The sequence below is a fragment of the Herpailurus yagouaroundi genome, unplaced genomic scaffold (assembly GCF_014898765.1).
Source record: "Herpailurus yagouaroundi ecotype Mexico unplaced genomic scaffold, PumYag 182, whole genome shotgun sequence".
Lineage (NCBI taxonomy): Eukaryota > Metazoa > Chordata > Mammalia > Carnivora > Felidae > Herpailurus > Herpailurus yagouaroundi.
The window spans coordinates 22,921,007-22,946,000 of record NW_024412413.1 but is presented as its reverse complement, the minus strand read 5'-3'; the positions used below and the strand labels follow the sequence as shown (position 1 = coordinate 22,946,000).

General features: G+C 39.1%; 1 pseudogene; it reads left to right on the top strand.

Annotated features, from left to right (window-relative positions):
• Positions 1–17,168: 17,168 nt before the first annotated feature.
• On the top strand, positions 17,169–17,635 carry LOC121041040 (60S ribosomal protein L27a-like; annotated as a pseudogene).
• Positions 17,636–24,994: the final 7,359 nt, after the last annotated feature.

The window sequence follows — 24,994 nt, the reverse complement described above, 5'->3', positions numbered from 1 at the left end:
AGACAAGCATAGGCTGTTAATATTACAGTGCAGCTGTCTAAAGTGTGCAATGCATTTTCCAGACAGAGGTTCACTATGCATTCCAATTCTCTTTAGTCTTTGTTTTTCCTTCCAGTTCCTTTGATCTCCCTACACAAGCTCAAAGTAGCCAAAGAACAGGTCTGCATTTGTTTCAAAATTCACACAGTGATTCAAGCCAATATGTGGTATTCCAACCCAAAAAGTCCCAGAAAGCTTAAGTGACTGAAAGGAGGGGAAAACACTTTTCACTCAAAATATGCTTTTTGGTTTTCATTCCTCTAATCTATTAGGAAATTTTAGATTTTGATTCAGAGGAGAAAAAAAAAAAAACAGGAAAATAAGAGAACTTGAGCACTGGAAAGGAAAATTACATCTCACACACTTAAGGATGCCTGAAAAGAGATTACATTTATAAAGTTAATTGGTAATGTAAAGTAGGAGTTGTGAATACACAGCCATAGAGAAATAAAATCATCAGAGTTCCACGTCTTTGCAAATCTTTGCTAAGCAGAGATGAATTTGCTTATCAAAACTCAAGTCACAATTCTAGTAGATTCTTATCTTTTCCTAGGAAAAGAGTCAGAAAATATGACTCACCTGTTCTTTACATCTTAATAATATTTCTCTTTCAGGGTTACTGGAGGGGTTATGGGAGGCGGATGGACTAAATGGGTAAGGGGCATTAAGGAATCTACCCCTGAAATCATTGTTGTACTATATGCTAACTTGGATGTAAATTTTAAAAAAATAAAATAATAATAATAATATTTCTCCTCACCCACATAGGGGTGAATATGTTTTCTAGGAACAGACTATACTGTTTACAAGCAATCCACAAAGGACTGGGACTCAGAAAGTCCAGAAATATCTTTCTCTGTGTGTGTGTTGTCCTTCCAACCTGGCCCTGCTTCTGTTCACAGTAGCCCCCTGTTATATGTTTCCAGCAGAATCCTTATGTTTCAAGTCTTGCCATTTCAACAAGATGATTAAGTTGAGCCTATCTGGGAACATGTGACAGGCAGGACATGTGCATACATACCAACCACATCGCATGAAATCCTCCTACAACACCAACTAGCCCACAGACAATGGAATTTGGATTTGGCGGTTGAATCTTGGACTCATTCCAGAAGATTAAGTTCAGGAAATACCAAAGGTCCTCCCCACTATTGCTTCACTTTCAAGGCTATGCCTCAGCGTGAAGGGGGTGCAGTGTAGGCAAGCTTCCAATGCTGGGTGTCAGAAACTGGAAACTTTCCTAATTGGCCACAAGATGGCCTCACTGTTCAGACCCTCCCCCACCCCCCACCCCCATTATATGTTTAGGTTGCCGTTTTAGTCCTCAGAGCAGATGGCAGGCACCAAGGTGTAATTTTTTTGTTCCTTCTTTTTTAATTGTTATTATTCTCAAGTTAGTTAACATACAGTATAGTCTTGGCTTAAGGAGTAGAACCCAGTGATTCACCACTTACATATGACACCCAGTGTTAATCCCAACAGGTGCCCACAGAGGTGTATTTTAAAGATTGCCATCTAAATCATTTTGGAAGTGACAGCTTTTCTGTTGTTGTCTAGATTTCTCATCTAGCTAACAAATCCCAATGTAGGTGTAGAGTCTGGAGGGGAAGAAAAGAGAATATTGTGCATTTTTAACTCTGCAGAAAAGCCAAAATCTTTTCTGTTCAGCATTATATACTTGTGTTGAATTTCCCTGGTATCTCAATGCATAACGATGGATCCACTACTTAATAATTATATTCCCATATTTTTAAAAAATTTATATACTGAAGACTAAACACATCATAAATTGCTTCTGCAAAAGGTCATAACTACCTTCTATCAAGTATATCATTTTTTTTTAATATTTCTTTTGTGGAAGATGTTCCTTTCTAGGTCTCCCCATGTGGTACACCAGGGTTTGGGTAAAATTTCACACCATGTGGCATGGGCCGAGGAATAAGCCTAATTGGATAAAGAAAAAATTCCGAGGCCAGGGTCAGCATGACAAGGGCCCATCGTTGCCCCCCTCGCCCCATGAGAGGCCTGCCAGGGCTGCTGGAGTCAGCTCCTATTCCTTCTTCTATGACGAGCATGAGAGAGAAGCCATTATCAGCTTGCCAAGCCATCTGGTCTGGAGTGCCAGCTATTTATAGGAGTTATCTTACAATGTCAACGTCCCAGCCCCTGTAGACTCTGGTGCCTCAAGGATATTTCAGTTCAGCCTTTCCCAGGGCAGGGAGAGGAAGCTCAAGTTCCATGAGAAGGTGAGCTTGGCACTGCCCCTCCAACTGGGAGAAGAGCAAGGCCCCGGACCCTAGGTAGCCTCTGGCCCAGAAAGCCCAGGTTTATTAATCTGCCAGAGTTGCCCAAACAAAATACTACAGTCTGTGTGGCGCTAACAAGAGAAATGTATGTCTCACAGTTTTTCAGGCTGGAAGTCCAAGATCAAGGTGTTGGCAGGTTTTGTTTCTCCTAGGCCTGCCTCCTTAGCTTGCAGGTGGTGGCCTTCTCACTAGGTCATTAGGTCCTCAATGTGGTCGTTTCTCTGTGCACCTACACTTCCGCTGTGTCTTCCTCTTTTTATAAGGACATCAGTCCTATTGGATTAGGGCCCCACCTTATGAGTTCATTTAACCTTAATTATCTCCTTCTGGCCCTATCTCCCAATACTGTCACATTAGGAGTTAGGGCTTCAACCTGTGACCCTTGGTGGGGGATACAATTTAGTCCATAATGCCAAGTAAGCACACAGGGTTATTTGGGATGATCCTGCTCCTTGTATAATACTGAGTCAACTGATTAAGCAAAATGTGGTCTGACAAAATGGTTTTAATTCCCATTTCTTTGATTACTAGTGAAATTACATGCCTTTTCACATACTTATTGATCAGTTGCATTCCTTCTATGATCTATTTCTGCACTTTGCTCATTTTTTTCTTTACTCTTTAGTATATACTCTTTGTCAAATATTTTTATATAGAATGCCTTTTACTCCATTAAGTTTATTATGTGTTTTCTATTAATTGGATATGTTGATGACATATTTTGCATTAATATAAAAAATATTTGTTGGTTATTTCTCCAATGTCCACCTACACCCCTTTCCTGTAGCCTCCTAATACTTGTCAGAGGATCCAAGTCGTTCCAGAAAAGCTGACTCTACTCCCCACTCCAGGTGAGGCAGAGAACTTGACCAAGCCAACCAGCACAAGCCATGCCCCATGACTGGTACAGGCCTGGGATGTGACCTAAATCAGTCTAATCAAGATGAATCTCAAAGGCCTTGCTCTAAATGCTAACACAAAGTATCCCTTATTTCTTGCCAAACAAGAACACTGAAACACACAACCTCAGGAGCTGCTGTCAACCATCTTGGGGAATCTGTTTAGGATGAAGCTTACAGCCAAAGAAAGCAGACCAGAAAAGAGATCAACTGAGTGTATTTGGTATATTGTTCAACCACCACATCAAGCCTCACCTGAAGGAAGCCTGCCTTAGGGTTTTTTAATTCCATGAACCCAGGCATATATATTCACTTGTACACACTGGAATAGCCATTCTGTTGTATGTGACTGGCCATCCATTCCTATTAGTTGGTTATCCTTTATAACTGGTCAGTACCCATGCTGCACTGGTTGTTAAATATTTTTAATATCATCCTCATATGTGCCAATAATTGTCTTTTATTATTAAATTGGTTTGAGTAAGATTTGATTTTGTTTAATGTGTTAGCTAGGGTTTGTCTAGTATAGCAGCTAGTGCTGCCTTAACCAGTATATAGGGAAAGGTCTTTCTTTGAATATCAGTTTGCTAATTAGAATTCTGTACTGGAGCACCTGGGTGGCTCAGTCAGTTGAGCATTCCACTCTTGATTTTGGCTCTCAGGGCATGATCCCAAGGTTGTGAGATCAAACCCCACATCAGGCTCTGTGCTGAGTGTGGAGCCTGCTTACGATTCTCTCTCTCTCCCTCTGCCCCTCTCCCCTACTTGTGCTTTCTCTCTCTCTAAAATAAAAATAAATAAAAATGTTTAAAAAGAATTCTGTACTCTCGTTTTTATATAAATCAAATCCTTAATGCATTGCTATTTTCCCATTCAGTTTCTTTAAAGAAGAGAATTTTAAGTTGTGCATAAAGCAATATGCGTGAAGATTTCTTCTAGACTTTTGTATCTTTTTCCCAAATTTTATAATTGTCTCATCCTCACCTAACTTAATTTTTTAGTGACTCACTTGTACTGGGTTCTTCCAATACATTCAATTTAGCTTTCACAGGAACAATTCTTTGTCCATACTCATATTTCATCAGTGTACATAAATATTTAATTAGATTACATAAGTACAGTTGACATAAACTGGATTGAAAGCCTATTACTATCAGAGCAAAATTGCAAGAATACAGCAGAGCAAACTGGTCATAAGCATTCATTCTCTGTGGACATCAGTCAGTGCATTTTACAGAGGAAATGATAAATTTTTCTTACTCGATGAATTGATTAAGTGGAGATAGATCAACTGGATGCAACTGAGTTCAATTTCCTTACTATTTCATTTCAAAGTTTTCCATATATTTGCATATAAAACTGCTCTGTGCTTTGATATTTTCATTGTTTACATATCAGGTCATAGTGGTAATGTGCTAGCTTTATAGAATAAATTTGATGATATTATTTAGATCTATATAATTTATAGAACATAAGAATTATGTGTGCCTTCGGATACCTAGGTGGTTCAGTTGGTTGGGTGTCTGACTCTTGATCTTGGCTCAGGTCATGATCTCACAAGCATAGGATTGAGCCCTGCATCAGGCTCTGTGCTGACAAAATGGAGCCTACTTGGAATTCTATCTCTCTCCTTCTCTGTCTACCCCTCCCCTGTTCATGCTCCCTCTCTCTCAAAATAAATTATGTGTTTCCCGAAGGAATTCATGAATAAAATGGTCAAATTTGAGAATCTCTTTTGGAGGTATTCTTTTATAATTTCTTCCAGGATTGTTGTTCTAATCAGATTTTCCACTTCTTGAATCAGTTTTAGAAATGTGTTTTCTCAAAAAACCATCTACTTCATTAGGGAGATTTCCAAACATATTAGCATAGAGTCAGGTATAACATTCTCCTTTTAACTCTTAATTATGGAAAATGTTAAGCATACATAAAGGGAGGAAAACCGGGTATAATGAACCCCCGTGTACCCATTACCCAGTTTAAACCATAATCAACATTTTTGCCAATATTCTTTCACCTATTCCCCTACCACTGTTTTAAATGCAGCACTGTATTTTAAAACAAATCCCAGATTTCCCATCATCCCAGCTATATAAACTTGTGTGATTCTTCTTACAGAAAGGAACTTTTTATTTTATTTTTTTTAATTTTGTTAATGTTTATTTATTTTTCAGACAGAGACAGAGTGAGAGCAGGGGAGGGGCAGAGAGTAGGGAGACACAGAATCTGAAGCAGGCTCCAGGTTCTGAGCTGTTAGCACAGAGCCTGATGCAGGGCCCAAACTCATGACCCGTGAGATCATGCCCTGAGCTAACGTCGGACGCATAACCAACTGAGCCACCCAGATGCCCCAAAAGGAATTTCTTTATATAAAATTTTAACCTCTTCTATGTCTACCATTTTATGTCATTTCCCATTTTTATATATTTTTCTCTTTTCTTCTCTATTTTCCCAAGGTTTTCTTAAAGATATTGGTGTTCCAGTGAATTGGCTCTCAGATTAATGCATCAATTTTACAGTGTTTCTGTTTTCTAATTCAAAGATGTCTATGAATAGTTTATTTAACTATTTATTTAATAGTTTCATTCTTCCTACTCCTTTCCTGACATTGCTTCAATTTGTCTTTCTTAGACTGAATGCTTGCTTTGTTGGATAATGAGGTCCCTTGAGAATATCAGTTTGCTTTTGAATACAACTTTGGCCTCATCCTTCATGGTGTTATCGTTTTCCACACATTCTATCTAAATAGTCTATAATTGTGGTTTTTAAGGTCTATCTTAAATCATGAGTTCTTTAAGTAGTTTCTTCTTGTTTTCCCATTTCTAAGTGTAGGTGAGTTTATTATTTAAAATGCATATATTAATTTTGTAACATTTGTTTCCTCTCACCCACCTCCATGTTTTAGTGTTTACTGCTATATCACTTATTGTAATAACACTACATTCCCAGAAAATGTCTTATTTTTAAATTTTATATATATGTATATATATATTCATTTTAAAGAATTTTAACACATTCAGCTTTGTAAGTATCTACAATTAGTTAATTAGTTAGGCTTTAATAAATTTTGGCACTCTTCACCAACTCTGTAATAACTTTCATTCTAACACATGTCCTGGTCATCCGGTCATTTGGACTACATCTTTAAGACACTTCTCGTCAAAACACCACAGTAAGTATACATTTTGAGGTCCTCTCCTCTGCTCTTTTCCATAATAGATGAAATATATAGAAGAAAATAAAAGTCATAGTTTTGTGAACTAGATTTAACATGGTGATCATTTCACAATACATACAAATATTGAGTCATGGCATACACCTGAAGGTAATATAATGTTATATGTCAATTATATCTCCATAAAAAAACTTTTTTAATTAAAAAAAAAAAGTCACGGCCATGTTCAAAAACAAATGAATGTATGTATGTCCAGAACTGGAACAGAAATCCAAATCAGTAAATGGGCCGCCTGGGCCCCAGGTCAGAAGCAATCAGAGGTGGCCAGAAATTCAGCTTCCATGGGGTGAGAGTCCAGATGATATTGATAATATTAATAAGTAGCACAACACAGGCAGCAACCAGAGAAAATGGATGCGACAACCAATTAGAACAAACTATGGCTGGAAATAAACAATAGAGCCACTCCAGAGCTTACTTACTGCTCACTACCTTACAAACAAGAATAATAATACCCTACAGGAGGCTGAGCCCTCATGGCTTGAGACCCAGGGGTAAAGGTAAGGCTCCCCAGCTCAAGAAAGGAGTCTGGAAACAGCTACTAAGATAGCTGCCTGTGAACATGGCAGTTTGCAAGTTTAGGAAGGCAAGCCTCAGTCTCTCCACTTGGCTTCCAGGCAAGTCATTGATGGGCTCAGTGACTGTATCTGTGATTCCCCGACATCACTGTGGGGCAAGGGCACCAAAGAGCTCATATAAGACCTGGGGACTCCACAGACCAGGTGGAAACAAACCTCAAAACTGTAAGAATGGTGGGGAATCAGAGAGAAAACAGAAAGAATAATATAAAGAAACAAAATCTTCCATTCAAGAAGGGCCTGCAAACTAAAATCCAGACAGAACAACAAGAAAAAAACTAATGTTAAGAAATTTAACCAACTATAAGTAATGTAAATGAAAAGTGCAGCGTAGAGAGTATACTCAATAATATTGTAATAGCATCCTCCAGCCATACCTACACAGTACAAGTAAGGTCATACCCTGCATTTTGAACCAGGGTACAGACAGTTGAAGACTGATAAAACATGTTTTGAGAATTATTTTTTTTTTAATGTTTACTTAGTTATTTTTGAAAGAGAGAGAGAGAGCACACATGAGCAGAGGAAGGGAAGAGAGGGGGAGAGAGAGAGAATCCATGCTGTCAGTGTAGACCCCGATGCAGGGCTCAAACTCACAAACCATGAGATCATGTCCTGAGCTGAAATCAAGAGCCAGATGCTTAATCGATGGAGCCACCCAGGTGCCCTGAGAATTATTTTTAGGTAAAAAATACTTGCTCTGTTTCAGGCCACACTGTATTTCTCAATGCATTCCCATTAGCTGTTCAGTAAATGGAAATTCTCCCAGATCTGCCAATACATTGAGAGTTTATTCTAGTTTTTCAAAAATGTATTGCCTTTTTTTTTTTTGAAAAGATATACCAGCAGCTTCTTGCCAGGTACCATTTCCAATTTCGATATAAGCCAACCCAAGCTTAACTGAAAGCATACTTACTTGTCTAGCCTTCCACCCCAGAAGTTATCTCAAAGAAAAATGCCAAATTTCTCTTAGCAACTCACACAGGAGCCTAGATTACTCACTTATGTTCACTGAAAATGGCTATTTAATTAGCATGTTTAACTAGGACTTGACCACCTTTATAAAAATGAACCAATTGTTAATGTAATCTTGACCGTCAGAGATAGGATAGAGAATGTGGAGAACGATACCTATTTTTCTTCTCTGTTCAGGCATCATAGATAGACCCACACATACATTTATATATATAACTGGTGCTTGTTCAGGGTACAGTGACCTATGTGTAATATGACTTAAAATCATGTCATACAAGGAACAATGAATAGAACTAAAGATGTTCATCCTAAAGAAGAAAGGATTTGGTGGCAGGCTTCAGGGAGAATAGAAATATAATGGTCTTCCAATATTTGAAGGCTGACATGTAGAAGGGAAAATGGCCTTGTTCTAAAAGGCACAAATGAAGAAAGAACCAGAATCAATAGATGAAAACTTTAAGAAAGCAAATCATGGTTGTGGACTTCTTTATAGTGCTGGGCCCAATTTAGAACAGACTGTCACCAGAGATGACTTCATGCAGAAAAAATTATTCATGGGAATTTTAATAGAGGAGATTCAAGAATCCACAGGGCCATTCATCTAGAAGATGTTTACTGTCCTTTCCAATCCTAAAATGTAATGATACAGGGAAAGATGATGGAGAAAACTATGAAGACGTGATGAATGAATGTACTATGAGATCTTGGGTTGGATCCTGGCCAGAAAAAGAATATTCATGAGAAAGCTGGCAAATTACAGTAAGGCTTGTAGAATAGTTAATAGTACTGTATCAATGTTAATTTCCTGATTTTGAGGGGCGCCTGGGTGGCGCAGTCGGTTAAGCTGGTTAAGCGTCCGACTTCAGCCAGGTCACGATCTCGCGGTCCGTGAGTTCGAGCCCCGCGTCAGGCTCTGGGCTGATGGCTCAGAGCCTGGAGCCTGTTTCCGATTCTGTGTCTCCCTCTCTCTCTGCCCCTCCCCCATTCATGCTCTGTCTCTCTCTGTCCCAAAAATAAATAAACGTTGAAAAAAAAAATTAAAAAAAAAATTTCCTGATTTTGATCATTACACTACATTTATATAAGATGTTAACATGAGGGGAAGCTGGGGAAAGATATATGGGAGCTTTCAGCACTATTTTTGCAACTTCTCTGTAGTTGTAATATTATTTCAAAGTAAAACCTTTTAAAAAATTAAACAGCAATATTGGGGTGCCTCCAACTTTGGCTCAGGTCATGATCTCATGGTTCATGGTTTCAAGCTCTGCATCAGGCTGTCTGCTGTCAGCACAGAGCCCACTTTGGATCTTCTGTCCCCCTCTCTCTCTGAGCCTCTCCAATGCTCTTGCTCTCTCTTGCTCTCTCTCTCTCTCTCTCTCTCTCTCTCAAAAATAAATAAACATTTTTTTAATTAAACAAAAATATCAAAAGCTTCAAGGGAAAAAGTGTCCATAATACCAAAGTTCTAGGGCATAGTCTGTCGCTCACCTATCCCTTGGGGCTGGCTCCCTGGAATCCATCAAGCAAGCTAATTCAATTGTGTACAAACCAAAAATGGTGTTATTTTTCTCTAATCACTCCCTCCCAAAATGCTCTATCAAATCACCTTTCTCCCCAGCCCTGGACAACATCTCCGGCATATCTTGTACTCAGAGATTTTTAAGTTACTTTCAAGAATTAAAACTCATTAAAAAGTCCTACTTAAAACTTCAATCCCATACCCTATTCAGAGTCCCTCAGCACCACCCTCCCCCCCCCCCCCCGCCCCGAGCTCTACCCCAACCTATGGCAGGGAGACCACAGCCCTACAGTGGCCCTATTGTCTGTTTTTCTTCCATCTCCTTCATTCTCCCCTCAGCCACCGATTCTGATTTTGCCAGGGTCAAGGCAGAGAGCAGGAGAATTAGAGGAAAAGAAGCAAATATATCTCTCATGGTAGGTGCTGTTAAAATATGGTAGACGATGGCCTTGATGTAAGAGGGGCCCATATGCTTGCTCTCCCCAATGGGATGCATTTGTCAGCTTTCAAAGGCTCCCTGTAGAAACCACTTGGTTGAAAAACCCCCTAAAAGCAAGTGTACTCTCCCACTTCTCACAGAAGTTTCTCACATGCTTCTCAGCTCCTGCCCAGAAATACACCATGCAGCAGCTTATTCCTGGGGTCCCTTCGCCCCACAAGTAACCCTCCTGGTCGAAGGCCAGCTATCTTCCATCATGGCCCTTGGGAGACACATATGCTCAGCATTACAAATTCTGGTAGCGCAGACAGCTCTCACTGTTACCGTCCTCACTTGCTTAGAATACTATCGTTGGTCCAACAAGCCTCCCACATTCCACAGTCATCAGGCAGGAAGCAAGCACCAGTTGCCATTAACTTATGTCCCTAAAATGTCCAGAAGACACATACCCACTTCTCCATGAATTCTCTCACCCTGCTCTATTCCAATCATGGGGCACTGATAGAGCCTCCAATTTTCTTGAGGGCTCCCCTCATAAGAAGAGAAAGGGAAATTCCACAACCCTGTTCACTACCTCCAGAAACTCCTTTTAATTCCCGTTCTCCCGCAGCAGCTGGAGGTGTACGATGAAGGCTGATACCAATTTTGCTGTTTTTTCATACTTTCTGCCTGGATATATCTAGTGCTAGCATCCCATTCATAAACGTGGGGACACTTATCACCTTTCATTCTAAGCTTTGGGACTTCAGATGAAATTTCAAGACACCATGAAAAGTCCCATTCAATATCCTGCTGCACATAAACACACCATGACGCCTTCCCTATGAACCATCAGTCCTTTTTCGAGGCTATCTGCAGCATGCACAGTTGGAAACAGAGAAGCTGTGATTTTTGGCAGAGTCCTGTGTCTGGGCTGCTGAGATAAAACTTTTATAAAGATTCAAACCACAGACTTTTGCAATAGTTACACAATCACTTCCGGCCCACCCTCATGCTAAATGCATTCCAGAAAACTGAACATTCCTTAGGCGGCTATTATACAACTGTAGTAGAAAGGGTTGTAATTTGATATGTAGGACTATCCTTTGGGGGCTGAAAATATATCAGATGAGAAGGAAAGATGTAATTAGGACAAGATGGCTTCTCTACCATTCTGCAGAGAAGGGATTAAATCATTCTAAATCATTCCAAGGACATTTTATGGAAACCATAAGGAAGCCAGTTGGGGCCCAATAATATCCATTCATTCGCTAACTCATTCCCTTGTTCATTCGCTGAGTTTCTGCTATGCTCCAGGCTCTGAGTTGGGGTTGGTTTTGTCACAATGCATAAGATTTGGTCCTCGCCCTCAAGAAGCTAAAAAAAAAAAAAAAAAAAAAAAATTCTCCATGTTTGAGCAAGCTGCCAAAAGAAGTAGGGAGATTCCCAATGGATCACTCACATGCATATCTTTTTTTTTAATGTTTATTTTTGAGAGAAAGAGTGAGACAGAGCATGAGCAGGGGAGGGCCACAGAGAGGGAGACACAGAATTGGAAGCAGGCTCCAGGCTCTGAGCCTGACATGGAGCTTGAACCCATGAACCATGAGAAGATGACCTGAGCCGAAGTCAGATGCCTAACCAACTGAGCCACCCAGGCGCCCCTCAAATGCATATCTTGGATGACGCTGAAGAGGGATGATTCAAGATTGAGGAGGGGAAGGAAAGAAACAGTGGAACAGCTGAGCCTTCCAGTCCCTTCAACCCTTCCAAACCCGAAGTTCTATCTATGCGTGGTAAGGCACAGAACAGACATGATGTCCTGCTGGCAATTTGCATAAAATAGAATGAGTGAGGAATCTGACTTGGTTGCAGAAATTAATTTCAGACACATAATAGGACCAAAAGTGTACACAGTCCAACGTGAAAGATGTGTTCCTCAAAACACAGAGGACAATCAGTATTAGGATTTCCGTCAAGGAGACTTAGTCTGGCAGAGAAATTCAGGCAGCTAGAGAGTAATGGAAATATTTAGAAATGGTCTATATGCACTTTCACTGAAATGCAGAACCAAGGAACAAAGATTTACGATTGTTATTGTCCAACAATGTTAAATGGGACTTTTCCTGCCTCTACACTGTGACTAGGGCAAGCATGCTTAAATAAAATGCTGACTACACCAAGACATCCACTTCCAGCCTATGCTTAGGAAAGAGTACCAGCAAAGTTGTCAGTCCAGTGGCTTTAGAAAAGTATACCATTGTCTTCCCAAACTATGTGGGAGAAGCTTTAAGAAATGCAGTGGGAGATGGGGCGCCTGGGTGGCGCAGTCGGTTAAGTGTCCGACTTCAGCCAGGTCACGATCTCGCGGTCCGGGAGTTCGAGCCCCGCGTCGGGCTCTGGGCTGATGGCTCAGAGCCTGGAGCCTGTTTCCGATTCTGTGTCTCCCTCTCTCTCTGCCCCTCGCCCGTTCATGCTCTGTCTCTCTCTGTCCCAAAAATAAAAAAATAAACGTTGAAAAAAAAAAAAAAAGAAATGCAGTGGGAGAGAATGAAGGTAGAGATTCCCTGCCAAGGGAAGGACACAGGCTCACCTCCTACTTACCCCATGTTTACCAAGAAGCAGACTCAGGGAGAAAATCTGGGGGAGAGTATATTAGTTTTCTATTGTTACCATAACAAATTACTCAAAATTGGTGGCTTACAACACAAACTTATTATCTTATAGTCTATAAGGCAGAAGTCTATTAGAAGTCTCAGTGACTAAAACAAAGTTAGCAGCAAGCTCATATTTTGGAGGATCTAGGGAATAATCCATTTCCTGCTCACTTAGGCTACTGGCAAAATTTAGTTCCCTGTACTTGTAGAATTTGGGTCTTCATTTTCTTGCTGGCTATACCTGAGAGTCATTCCCAGCTTCCAGAAGTCACCACATTCCTTGGCTTATGGCTCTCTTCCTCCATCTTCAAGCTAGCAATGATGAAGAGTGTCCCTCTAGTGTCACAAGTCTCTGCCCTTCTTCTGTAGTCACATCTCTCTCCCTGACTACAGCTGGGATAGGTTCTCCACTTACAAGGACTCATGTAGTTGGGTGATTAGATTGGGCCTACCTGGATTACACGGGATAATCCCCCCATCTCAAGGTCCATGACCTCAATCACATCTGCGAAGTCCTTTTTGCCATGTAAAGTAACACATTCCACTGGAAGCCCTAGTCAGAGCAATCAGACAACAAAAAGAAATAAAAAGCTTCTAAATTGGCAAGGAAGAAGTAAAACTTTCACTGTTTGCAAATGAAATGATACTATACATAGAATACCCTGAAGACTCCACCAAAATAACACTAAAACTAATAAATGAATTCAGTAAGGTCACAGGATACAAAATCAATATGTAGAAATCCATTGCATTTGTATACACTAAAAACAAAGTAGCTGAAAGAGAAATTAAGAAAACAATCCCATTTACAATTACACCAAAAATAAGAAAATTACCTAGGAATAGACTTAACCAAGGAAGTAAAAGACCTGTACCCTGAAAACTATAAAACATTGATGAAAGAAGGTGAGCAACACAAACAAATAAAAAGATATTCTATGCTCATGGATGGGAGAACAAATATTGTTAAACTGTCCATCCTACCCAAAGCAATCTACAGATTTAATGCAATCCCTATCAAAATACCAATGGCATTTTTCACAGAACTAGAACAATCCTAAAATTTGTATGAAGCCACAAAAGACCCCAAATAGCCAAAGCAGTTTTGAAAAAGAAGGACAAAACTGGAGGTATCACAATCCCAGATTTCAAGATATACTACAAAGCTGTAGTAATCAAAACAGTATGGTACTGGCACAAAAAGTTGACACACAGACCAGCAGAACAGATTACAGAGCCCAGAAGAAAAGCCATAATTATATGGTCAATTAATCTTCAAAAAATGAGACAAGAATATGCAATAGGAAAAAGACAGTCTCTTCAACAAATGGTCCTGGGAAAACTGGACAGCTACATGCAAAACACTGAAACACTGTTTCTTACATACACAAAAATAAACTCAAAAGGGATTAAGGACCTAAATGTGAGACCTATAGGCATAAAAATCTAGAAGACAGCACAAGTAGTAATTTCTCTGACACCAGCCATAGCAACATTTTTCTAGATAGGTCTGCTGAGGCAAGAGAAACAAAAGCAAAAATAAACTATTGGGACTATATTAAAATAAAAAGCTTCTGCACAGGGGCACCTGGGTGGCTAAGTTGGTTAAGTATTTGATTCTTGATTTCAGCTCAGGTCATGATCTCACAGGTTCATGAGTTCGAGCCCTGCACTTCAGTGCAGAGCCTGCTTGGGATTCTCTCTCTTTCTCTTTCTTGCTCTATCTGCCCCTTCACCACTTGTGCTATCTATCTTTCAAAATAAATAAATAAACTTTAAAAAATGCTTCTTCACATCAAAGGAAATAATCAACAAAACTAAAATATAACCTACTGAATAGGAGAAGATATTTGCAAATGACATCTCTGATAAAGGGTTAGTATAAAAAATAAATAAAGAATTTATACAACTCAATATGAAAAAAAAAACAATCCAATTAAAAATGGGCAGAAGACATGAAAAGACATCTCTCCAAAGAAAACATACAGTTGGGCAACAGACACATGAATAGATACTCAACATCACTCCTCCTCATAGAAATGCAAATCAAAACCACAATGAAGGGGTGCCTGTGTGGTTTAGTTGGTTAAGCATCCAACTCTTGATTTCAGCTCAAGTCATGATTCCAGGGTTTTGGGATGGAGCCCAGCATAGGGCTCCGCACTAAGTATGGAGCCTGCTTAAGATTCTCTCCCTCTCTCCCTCTATCCCTCTCCCTGGCAAGCTCTCTCTCTCTCTCTCTCTCAAAATACATACATACATACATACAAATTTAAAAACCACAATGAGATATCACCTCACACCTTTCAGAATGCTTAAAATCAAAAATTCAAGAAACAAGTGCTGGCAAGGATATGGAAAAAAAGGAACCTTCATGCACTGCTGGTGGGAATATAAATTGGTGTAGCCACTGTGGAAATCAGCATGGATGTTCCTCAAAAAATTAAAAATAGAACTACCCTATGATCCAGTAATCACACTACTGAGTATTTACCCAAAGAATATGAAAACACTAGTTTGAAAAGACACATTCACCCCTATGTTTATTGCAGCATTATTTACAATAGCCAAGATATGGAAGCAGGGGTGCCTGGGTGGCTCAGTCAGGTAAGTGTCTGGCTTTGCTCAGGTCATGATCTCACAGTTTGTGAGTTTGAGCCCCACATTGGGCTCTGTGCTGACAGCTCAGAACCTGGATCCTGCTTCAGATGCTGTGTCTCCCTCTCTCTCTCTGCCCCTCCCCCGTGCTCACTCTTGCTCTCTCTCTCTCAAAAGTAAATAAAAACATTTTTTAAAAATTTTAAATAGCCAAGATATGGAAGCAGCATGAGTGTCCATCAATGAATGAATGAATAAAAATGATGTGGTATATATATACAATGAAATATTACTCATGAATAGGAAAGACTAAAATCTTTCCATCTATAACAATATGGATGGATCTAGAGAGTATCATGTTAAGCAAAATAAAGCAGTCAGAAAAAGACAAATACTATATGATTTCTCTCCTATGTGGAATTTAAGAACCAAAACAAACGAACAAAGGAAAAAAAGAAACAATCCAAAAAACAGACTCTTAACTATAGAGAACAAACTGATGGTTACCAGAGGGGAGGTGAGTGGGGGATGGGTGAAATAGGTGATGGGGATTAAAGGATACACTTGTCATGATGGGCACTGAGTAATGTATAGAATTGTTGAATCACTTATACACTGTATGTTAGGCAACTTGACAATAAATTATATTAAATAAATAAACAAACATTGAAAAAAAATTTAAATAATTAAATCATTTCACATAAAAATCCATATCACTAGCCTCTGTTGAATAAATCATATTTCATCATTGGCAAAAAAAAAAAAAAGAATTGTTGATTCACTACATTAAAACACTGCATGTTAACTATAATTTTAACTAAAATTAAAAATATACATAATAAAATGTTTGACTAAAAAATTATAGTATAATAACTTTATATGGTAATAGATGGTAACCATAATTATTATAGTGAGCATTTTGTAATGTACATAATTGTTGAATCGCTATGTTATACATTTGAAACCAATGTAGTATTGTATGTCAACTATACTTCAATTAAAAGAAATTTTAAAAATGGGTGCCTGACTGGCTCAGTCAGTGCAGCATGCAACTCTTGATCTCGGGGTTGTAAGTTCGAGCTCCACATTGGGTGTAGAGATTACTTAAAAATAATATTTTTTTAAGTAAAAAAATAAAAATAATGCTGCTATGGAAAAATACATACATACATACATACATACATACATAATAAAGTAACAGATTCACAGGTTCCAGGGATTAAGGCGTGCACATCTACGGGGACAAGGGGGAGGGGGCATTTTCTGACTATCACAGAGAGTTTGACCTGTGTTCTCTGGAGTTTGGGAAGCACAGAGAATGGTGCCTGATTCTCACCTAGAAAAGTCCAAAGAGAAGAGGCTGGCTGGAGCAGTGTGTTATAGACAGCAAAGTGGGAATACTGCATTTCCAAAGTTTAGAGAGTCACCATGTCTCTGTGGGCCAAATGGATGCTATAAAGGATAACCAGGTCAGAGATCTCTTGAAAGGACCCCACCCAAGAACACTGCCTGCCAAGGTCCAGGCCATCCCAGCAGAAAGAGGCTACAAGGTATGAACTGCTGGAGTAGGATTGAGGGGCGTATCAAAAAATGGCAGCAAGGGAGTGACTCAGCAAATGGTGCAATGCCAGAGGTCTCCAACAGAGAGTCCCCAAAGAACCCACAAAAACTCCCTATTTGAAAATGGTCCGTTTTGGGGTGTTTGCTATGCAGAGGGTTTTCACAAACTAGCACCACTAGGTTTCAAAAAAATACCCCTCTTTCCCCTGCCTAACCCCGGAGCATCTAGCAAATAAAGGCAAGAGGTGGAAAGAGTAAGAAGAAAAAACAGATATTGCCTCCCCACCCCACCCCCCTTGGGAAAACATTTCAAGTATCTTGGAGAACATGCAAGGAGAAGCTTTCAATTAGATATGTGACTGCTCTTTCTTCTGGGCTATGCACATGCCATCCAGACTGAGGAAGAGCTGGAAACTTTGGGGCCATGTGAGCTGGAGCCTGGTGAGCCAGGGCCACGGTACCTTGGCAAACACCAGAAGCACCCAGAAGGCCAGGGGAATTCTGGTGACATGCATCACCACAGGATCAACTTTGACAAATATCACCCAGTTTACTCTGGAAAAGTTGGTATGAAGCATTATAACTTAAAGAGGAACCAGAGTTTCTGCCCAACTGTCAACGCTGATAAAGTGTGGACCTTGGCAATGAGCAGACACAGGTAAATGCTACCCCCCCCCCAAAAAAAAACTGGAATTGTTCCTCTCATTGATGTGATGCAATGGGGCTACTACAAAGTTTGGGGGAAGGGAAAGCTCCCAAAACAGCCTGCTATCATGAAGGCCAAATTCTTCGGTAGAAGAGCTAAAGAGAAGATTAAGGGTATTGGGGGAGCCTGCGTCCTGGTAGCTTGAAGTCACGTGGAAGGAGGTTCATTAAATGCTAACAAGTGCTCTGGGGTACCTGGGTGGCTCAGCTGGTTAAGCATCCAACTTCAGCTCAGGTCATGATCTCATGGTTTGTGGGTTCGAGCCCCATGTCAGGCTCTGTGCTATCAGTTCAGAGCCTGGATATTGAAGCCTGCTTGGGATTCTGTGTCTCCTTCTCTTGTGGCCCCTCCCCTGCTCACACTCTGTCTCTCTCTCAACAATAAATAAACATTAAAAAAATATTTTAAAAAAAACAAAATAAATGTTTAAAATGCTAACAAGTGCTCTTCTAAAAACAATTTAAAAATTAAAAAATCAGATATGTGACAAGTCTTGATTTAAACTGGGCTGGAATTGTTAATGGCTCAAATTGTTCTAATCTCCAGTGTCTAGAAAAACAAAAGCCTTAGACACCATTCCGGAGCTTGGCATGGAGGTTAGTTAAGGTTTTATTTAAAGGCAGTGGTGAGAAAGAATAAAGTGGTTTCCTCTTTGCACAGCACAGCCACTACATTCAATATACAGATCACATTTGTGGGGCACCATCTAGAGTTCCTTAAGAACCAGAATGCTGCCCAACAGATTTACCTGCTCAACGAACACATAAAGAGAACCACCCAGGGAAAACAATCTCTGAGAGGCTGGAGCAGACTTTGAATGATAAGATTCTGCCCAGAGACTTAACCTATGCAGTGGCACCAAGACTCCCTGGGACAGTGAGCTCTATCTGTGCTTTGTTTTGTTCAATGTCAGGCATGAGCTGGGATTTGACAAGTGAGTCCGGTTTTATGTGAGGAAAGGAGGGAAATCATCCCAGGAGGGAAGCATTAGGCTAGAAGGGGCTATACACCGAATGTTCGTGTCACCCCAGAATTTATATGTTGAAACCTAATCCTCAATGTGATGGTATCTAGAGGTGATTAGGTCATGAGGGTGGAGCCCTCCTGAATGATTAGTGCCCTTATAAAGAGACTCTAGAAAGCTCCCTTGCCCCTTCCAACATGTGAGGACACATCTATGAATTGGGAAGCAGGACTTCAGCAGAATCTTAATCTTCAGAACTGAATCTGTAGGTTCTTTAATCTCAGTCTGCCTAACCTCCAGAACTCTGAGAAAAGAATTTGTTGTTGATAAGCCACACAGTCTATCACATTCTGTTTTGGCAGACCAAATGGATAAAGAAGGGAAGCAAAGGCTTAATAGGTGGGAATAGGGCAGTTGCAAAGAAACCAGAAGGACTTGGCTAGAGCAAAAGGTGAACATTGCAGCAGCAGGAGAAAGAGTGTTACCTAAGTAGGGCAGAGTCATTAAAGTTGGAAAAAGAGGGGCACCTGGGTGGCTCAGTCTGTTAAGCATCCCACTTTGGCTCAAATCATCATCTCACAGTTCTTGAGTTCCAGCCCCTTATCAAGCTGAGTTCGGGCCCCGCGCTGGGCTATCTGCTGTCTACAGAGTCCACTTCAGATCCTCTGTCACGTCCCCTCTTTGCCCTTCCCCCACTTGCATGCTCTCTCTCAAAAATAAATAAACTTTTTTTTCTGGTTGGAAAAAGAAGTTTGGGCTTGCTACAATGTATTACAGAGAACCATTAGAGTTTCTGAAACTAAGCATTGGCACATAAATGTGCTCTTTTTATTTTAAATGAAGATAAACAAAATGGAGAAGAATGAGGTTGAGAACCCCAGCTAGAAATCCATTGCGAAATTCCTATGGTGACTCTACTTTTTGAACAGAAGTTACAACCTGTGATCTGACAAGTTAGGAGTGAACATAGATCAACAAAATAGAATACCTGAATTAAGGATGTTCCAGAAAGTCTTTAGTTATTGCCATTGCCAGGCATGTGGCAATGAGGTGGCATGATTTTTTAACCCCTCCTTGTTTGTTGGAACATGTTGGAAGACAAGATCTCCCCGATCCTTCTGAAATTGGTCAATTTGGGGGCAAGCAGGAAATTATTTAGCAACAGTTGCACCATTATGAGATTTCATTCTTTCCCAGAGCTACGTTTTAGTTAGACTTCTATTTACAACGAATTCATCTCGAACAACCAACACAAAAAAAAAAAAAAAAAAAAAAGTTACTCTGAACATGAATCAATTTGTTGGCTACCTCCCTGAAGCTAAATTTCCCGAAAAGTACCACACTCCACAGTCAGGTTTCCTGGGTGCCAGTCAAACTGAAGGTATTAATACTTCTTAGAAAGGACAGTATAATTCTTCTGTGGGAAAATGTTTCACACACACACACACACACACACACACACCATTTAACAATACAACTATCATAAAACCTTAGCTCTATCTGTCCTGATTTCCTTACTCAACTTCCACTCCCACTAACTTCTCAGCATGCCAGAGCGCTAGGACCTCAGGGGGTTTAACACTGAGCTCAGCTCAAATGTCTGGAGTAATAACTTTCTAAGTTTTGAAGCAACAAAAGAAACTACAAATGAAATGATCAATAATTACATCATTAAAAAATTCAAAAGTTGTGCTAAACAAAAACTATACTGGAAAGACATACAGTGGACTAAATAATATTTATGGTAGTTAAGGAAAGGGTTAAAATCTACATTAAAATGAGCTTGTAAAAATTGTTAAGAATATTATTCAGGCTCTCTGGACAAATGAGAATATATGAAATAACCAGACAATCTGCATAAAAAATAGAAATTATAATTAGTAATCACAAATATGAGGAAATGTGCAATCACTCTAATAGTCAAAGAAATACTTATTAAAATGATAACAAGACACCATTTTATACCAATTTGATTTCAAAATCAAATACTCAGGAATGGTGAGGTGGTGTACTTACACCTGCATAGAATAAATGGGTATGATAATGCTTTTTCAAAGAAGAGTTAACATAGTAAAGAGCTATTAAAATGTTATGTACCTTGATTCAGAAATCCTATTTCCATGGATCTATTCTGAGGAAATAATCCAAAAGTATTTTCTAAACTTGCATATAGATTTCCATAGCAATATTACAATATCAAAACAAAACAAAGCAAAAAAACCTGGGTCTGTGTGCCTTACAGTTTAGAAATGGTGAATAAACAGTATTCTGCCTAATTAATGGAACAAAAGAATCCTAAAAAGAGGGGCACCTGGGTGGCTCAGTCGGTTGAGCATCCAACTTAGGCTCAGGTCATGATCTCACGGTGCCTGAGTTCGAGCCCCACGTCAGGGCTCTGTGCTGACAGCTCAGAGTCTGGAGCCTGCTTCAGATTCTGTGTCTCCCTCTTTCTCTCTCCTCCCCCACTCATGCTCTGTCTCTCTCTTCTCAAAAATAAATAAACGTTAAAAAAAATTTTTTTAAGAATCCTAAAAAGAAATGAAAAATGAGAACAGATGGATTTTCAGTGAGTAGGAATGTGAGAGTATTGGGTTTTTACTTTCATTTTAAGTTCTGTTGATGTTGTTATAACAATGTTTGTATAAATTCTTTCTTTTTTTTAAGTTTTATTTAATTATTTTGAGAGAGAGTCAGAGAGAAAGACAGAGAGAGACCGAGCATGAGTGGGGGAGGGGCAGAGAGGAGGAGAGAGAGAGAATCCCAAACAGGTTCCACGTTGTCAGTGCAGAGCCCAACGCAGGGCTGGAATGCATGAACTGTGAGATCATGATTTGAGCTGGAAATCAGGAGTCGGACACTTGACCAACTGAGCCACCCAGGCACCCCGGTTAAATTCTTTCTTAATCAGTGAGCTAGTACTCATAATAAAGAACCTTCATTTTTTTCTTTCCTTTTTCCTTTTTCTGTAACACTGGCAATTCATAACAATCATAAGGAATCCTCAGTTTACACTGTAAATGCTCCATGCAATTCTATCAAGTAATTTGTCCTCAGATTTCTACTCTCCAGACCAGCCTATTTGGAGCTTCCTCTGAGGCTTTGTTTTTTTGTTTTGTTTTGTTTTGTTTTGTTTTATTATTATCTGTCAATTTATTTCATTTTGCTTTGGGAAACTATCACCCTGAAGTAGCCTGTCTGTATTTTACTTCTAAACACAATGAGAAAGACATCTGTGAAAAGTAGAGATATTTTCCTGGAATCATCAACACTTTACTTACACAATTCATTACTTTTTAGACTGAAGGGGACATTCTGAACCAAGTCCAAAGAACATGATACACAGTAAGTTAATAGGTCCCACAACATATAAAGCTGCTTTAAAAGGCATTCCTTGCAAATGAAATCGAAAGTACTAAACCACGGTTTGTTTTGTGAATCACGGTCTAAAAGTAGCTCAGAATTTCTCAAGAAAGTTGTGCCACCTAAAACCAAATCATCTTAATCCTAACAGAATTATTCAACCAAAAGAGAGGTAGCATCCTTGGGAAATTCGACAGACTTAACCAAAAATATCTTTGCAAGCACCTCTATATACTTAATATTGAAAAGAAATAGTAGAGCTGAGGTTTTTATAGGAGAACACTAAATGTCTTGAATTAGAGTTTCTAGAAGCCTAAGACAGAATTACAGTCCTCTTACTTGCATACGTTTTGAGAAATTCATGCAAGACATTACATTTTAAAAATCTATTTACATCTCAAAGTCTTATTAGTTTCATACTAGTTCATACAATATCATGAGAGTTACCACTAATTTTATCATATTACTGATTCTTTCTCATCAACAAAATGGCCTCTTGGTCAGTAAGAGCCCAGGTCCATTTCACAAGCACCATGTTTCCATAAGGGAATTTGGACTAGAACAGTGGTTCTCAATCTTTGCTATATATTAGAATCAGCTGGGGCCCTTTAAAAAATATATAAGGTTTCACCAAAAACCTATTAATTCTGAGGGAGGGGCTGGGAACTAGCATCAAACTTTATAAAAGCTTCCTATGAAATTCTAATGATCATCCAGAGGTGTGAGTCAGTGTAATAAAGTGATATTTCTATCCTTTCTCCTCTTACCTTGCTGACTCATCCCCAAGTGGGAAATTTACCTGCCTTGGGAGTGTTTAGAGTATAACATACATTGCTTCATGTCCCTCTGTTGGTTGGAATTACTGTTTTAAAAAGCAGCATACCATTTCTTACAAAGTCAAACATATACTTACTATGTGATCCAACAATCACACTCCTGGAAATGTACTCAAGAAAACAAAAATGTAAGTCCACACAAATACCTATAGAAAAATGTTTACAGCAGCATTATTCATAATAGCCAAAGACTGGAAACCCAAATGTCCAGCAACCGGTGAATGGATAAACAAAATGTGATCCGTGCAATATAATATGACTCAACAATAAGAAGAAACAAACTAATACATGCAACAACATGGATGCTATATACTGTACAATTCCATTTATATAACATTCTCAAAGCAAAACAACAGGGACAGAAATCTGATCAGGATTGCTAGGGTCCGCAGATAAGGCTGAAAATGAAAGGAGATTAACTACAAAGGCATAGAAGGGAACCTCTTGCAGTAAAGGAAATAGTCTATATCTTGATTTTGATGGTGGTTATATGATTCTATATATTTACCCAAATTCATCCAACTATACATTGAAAATCATTAATTTTGCTGTATTTATATTTACTTTCAATTTTTAAAAAAAAGTACACAACTTAAAGGGTTTTTCCTTTTTCTGCTCACACTATTGGTGTTCACAGAGTGTGAAGCAGCAATTCTGGGTATGTGAGTTGCTCTAAACACTCAAACTCTCTCTCAGGTGAATTAACCCAAGTTCTAGAACTTGGGGAAAGGAAGCCCAACAGTGGATCCAACTGCATTTTCTTTTTTTTTTTTTAATTTTTTTTTTCAACGTTTATTTATTTTTGGGACAGAGAGAGACAGAGCATGAACGGGGGAGGGGCAGAGAGAGAGGGAGACACAGAATCGGAAACAGGCTCCAGGCTCTGAGCCATCAGCCCAGAGCCCGACGCGGGGCTCGAACTCCCGGACCGCGAGATCGTGACCTGGCTGAAGTCGGACGCTTAACCGACTGCGCCACCCAGGCACCCCCCAACTGTATTTTCCAATCCACTTTACAATAACAATGCTGGTATGTCCATCTCCTGAATGACCCCTGAATCACTTCTTAAATAGTTCTAAAAGGAATGAGTGAGGAGCTTAAATTAATCATCATGCCAGCTGCACCCTGATGGCCATATGCATTAGGAAATCTTGTAAGATCAATACTACACTAGATTAGGACAACTGAAATAAAACATGGAAGATGGAGGAAGATAGGAGGCCTTTAACTTCAGTACTTTTATGAGTGTTGACCATTGTGGGCTACAACACATTATATTTTGGCTGGCATTTACAGACACAAGGCAATTTTCACTGGCCTTAGTAAGAAGTTTTTTCTGGCAGACTTAGATCCAAGCAGGTTGACTGAATCAAACATCAGCATTGCAGAAAAAAGTATTTTCATACCATGTAAGACATACAAAACTTTGTTGTACAAGATTATTATGTACTGGTGGAATAATTTTTTCTCCCTATAACCTGTTTCTTAGAAAGGATAGCAGACTAGGGCTCAAAATTACAAAAGACAGTTAAGTGTACATAGGCCATAGACAGCTGGCCTTTTAATTGTAGCATCTGGGCATTAATAGGTGACAACAGATCAGTAGACCCAGGTTCTATTCCGATCCATCTTGTTTTGATCTTTTACAGATGCAGGACCAAGGAAGGAACTGAGTATAAATCTCTTGAAGTCATTTGGCTTGTCCACTATAATTTGTTAATGTACATAAGTCCATTATGGCTTTTTTATTTTAAAGACTCAAATTTTGGCTTCAAATACAAACAAGTGAGAAGTATTTTAGTAGATAAATAAAAAGAACTAGAATGCAGTGCATGAACTTTTTCAAAATCTGTTTTAATAACCTGTAAGAGACATTTTGGGTAAAATTTGAATATGGACTGAATATTAGGTGATATTAGGAAATTCACTCCTTTTCTTTGGTGTGATAATGCTATTGTGGTTCTGTTAAGAGACTATCCTTATTTTTATGTGATATATGATGAAAAATTAGGGACAAAGTGTCCTGATTTCCATAATATGTTTTTAGGCAGTACGTAAAATTACATATTTTTCATGTTTATATATTTATATATATATTCATATATTTATACATTTGTAAACACAAAAAATATGTAAATATATTTACGCACATACATACATACAGATAAAATAAATACAATTAAATAATATTGTTGAATGTAGGTATATGAGTGAACATTATACCTCTCTTTCAACTTTTCTTTAGATCTAAAAATTTTCATATTAAAAATATAGAGAATGTATGGGGCGCCTGGGTGGCTCAGTCGGTTAAGTGTCCGACTTCGGCTCAGGTTGTGATCTCACG